The sequence below is a fragment of the Talpa occidentalis genome, unplaced genomic scaffold (assembly GCF_014898055.3).
Source record: "Talpa occidentalis isolate TD23 unplaced genomic scaffold, MPIMG_talOcc4v2.1 talOcc4.9, whole genome shotgun sequence".
Lineage (NCBI taxonomy): Eukaryota > Metazoa > Chordata > Mammalia > Eulipotyphla > Talpidae > Talpa > Talpa occidentalis.
Window position 1 is genome coordinate 49630133 of NW_023605305.1, and position 3086 is coordinate 49633218.

The window sequence follows — 3086 nt, forward strand, 5'->3', positions numbered from 1 at the left end:
AATACTCAGAAGCAGAGAAATGACATCAGCATCATAAGGCATTCTTCGCCCTCCTTTTTTAATAATTAATTTGACATGCATCTGTGAAAAAAGAGAACCTCTATGGGACTCTGTGGGAGTTGTGAGGTCCAACACCATATGCCAATAAAGAGTAGACTTGCTCACCTATACATTGAGTAATAGGCAAACAAACCTTGTTATTATCTGTGGAACCATCAGGAACTTGCAACATGCTCACAGCCTCTCTTGCCTTCAGTTTGGGAAAGCTTAGAGTGCTTACTTAGGTGGATACCAAAAGATGAGAGACAATTTATGAAAGGCCAGACTTCCCAGGGAGAGATTCTAGCACATCAAAAAATGAAGTGCTAGAACAAAAAAAGAATAGAAGTCTGGACACATTGGAGATAGTAAGAGGAACCTTGCCAGTTCTACCCTCCCCCAAGGCAGGGCAGTTGATACTAAACTAACAGAGGATTGAGCTATTTACCCAGGGAGGGGGAAAGGGTGAGTGCCTACATACCTCAGTTGTGCAAGGTACTACTGAATAAACCTTTCTCTACCCAGCTCCCCTCTATTTCTGGCAGCACCTATAATATTAAGACAGGATCTCCATGAAGGAGAAGATGAAGAAAGAAGCAGATACTACTATGAAAGGGCATTAAAGGGACTAGTGCTGAATGCTTTCAAGAAGATAGCAGGAAGTCTAGATCTACCAGGAAAGACTCACCCAAGGATCATTCTTCTTCTTCTTTTTTTTTTTTCTGATTTTCACTCATTTACTTCATGATGTTGTGAATGTATGCATTTTCATCTTGGTTATAGTCCCTATACAATTGCACCCCCCTTATTTTGACCCCAATCCCTCCTCTCCCCACCCTCCCCACCCCCAGTGTGTCTCTGGTTTATAGATGCTTGTTGAATATTACTCAGCAATCAGAAAAGATAAACTCATGCAATTTGCAGCAACATGAATGGAGCTGGAAGGGATCATGCTTAGCGAAATAAGACAGAAAGAAAAAGAAAAATACCGCATGATCTCATTCATAGCAGGAATCTAGAAAACCTAAATAAGGGACCAGGAAAAAGAATAAGTATAATAAAGGAAAAATCAAAGGATCATTCTTCTTAACCTACAGCTAACCACAATGCCCTGCATGCTAAACCCAAATGTCCCCTCATTCTGCAGCTGACAACTTGTGCTGGCTCTTGACTACAGTGGCAAAAGCAAACTTCTGTAAACAGGGAGACTCCTCAGAAAACAGGCCAAGGTCCATGGGCAAAGGAGAAACCACAAACTTGAGCTGTAATACCACCTTCTGGAAAACAAAAGAGAGGTTTCCAATAGCCAGACTGGTGAGTTCTAAGAATAAGAGAAGACATACAATCTTAAAATTTCTATTACAAGGGCCTCCCCTGGTGGCACAGGTGGTTGAGCGCTGCTCTGTGAAGCTGTCCACAGCCTCTACAACACTGGTTTGATCCCGGCCAGCCAGCGAGGGCCCCACATGGCATGGCAGACCGCTGCTCCCCTCAGCAGAATGTACTTCATCAGTCTGCCTGTTCTGCTCCCTGCTCTGTCTCTGGTGAATCTTCTCACCCTCCCGCACATCTGACCTGTACTCAGGTTCTTGTATAAATAAATAAATAAATCTTAAAAAAAATTTCTACTACAAGAGGGAACAAGAAGTGCGAAGCATGTGGGCCACACAGAACTGTAGAAAAGTACCAGATGTAAATTAAACCAACAGGGCCTCCCTGGTGGCGCAGTGGTTGAGCGCTGGGTTGTGAAGCTGCCCGCGGCCTCCACAGCGCCGGTTCGATCCCCAGCTGCTCCCTGGCTACCGGGTGAGGGTCCCACATGCGTGCAGACCTCTCCTGCTGCCTGCTGCTCCCCTCAGCAGTGTACTTCAGTCCTTCTGCCTGCTCTGCTCCCCGCTCTGGCTCTGGTGAATTCTCTCACCCTCCCGTGCTTCTGACTGTACCCAGCGCATGTATAAACAAAACAAACAAACAAACAAATAAATAAATAAATAAAACATGCCTCTAAAAAAAAAAATACATGTTTAAAAAAAAAAAAATTAAACCAACAAAAAATGTTTGTCACCAGAGGACAACAACTAAAAATTTGAGGTCTCTGTCTCTTCAAATGTAAAAACAGTAACACAAAACTCCAAGGAATGTAAGAATCAAGTTAACACATCATCATCAAAAGATGATAAAAATTCTCTTGTATTGAAATTCAAAAGTATAAGATTTTGTAAGTTAGCTGATGAAAAATTCAAAATAGCTGATTTGAGGGAACTCAATAAACTGCGAGAAGGCACTGAAATACAATTGAATAAGACCAGGAAAGTGATTCATTATAAATTTTTTGATTCATTATAAATTTAATAATGAGCTAGAAAGCATAGAAAAATACCAAAAAGAAATTCTGGAGCTGAGGAATTTATTTATTTATAAATGTTTAAAAATGTTTGTTCATTTTAAAACAATACTTGCTTCTCCCCACCCCCTCAGGTGTAGTCCCCATAGAATTTCCTTCACCAATGCACTCGTGCACCATCACCTCAGTCCCCTGTGCTCCTAGTTCCCTCCCGCTCATCCCTCTCCCTCCTCCACCCCTGCAGGATGTCTCTGATTCATAATTGTCTGTTTTTGCTTTGTTGTGATTTATACTTCTATTATTTTTTTTTACACTGATGTCTTATTTGGTTCCCCTATAGTCCTGCTGTAAGTGAAACCATCCGATATTTTTCTTTTTCTTTCTGGCTTATTTCACTGAGCATGATTCCTTCCAGCTCCATCCATGTTGCTGCAAATGGCTTGAGTTTATCTTTTTTGATTGCTGAATAATATTCCATTGGGTATTTATACACCACATCTTCTTGATCCAGTCATCTATTTTTGAGTATTTGGGTTCTTTCCAGGTTTGACCTAGGGTACAGGTGTTCTTTTGAATCAATGTTTGTGTGTCCTTTGGGTAGATCCCTAGGAGTGGAATTGTCAGGTCATATGGTTAGAGCTGAGGAATTTAATGAACAAAATGAAAAGTATAGTACAAGGCGGCTATAGCAGAATAGATCAAA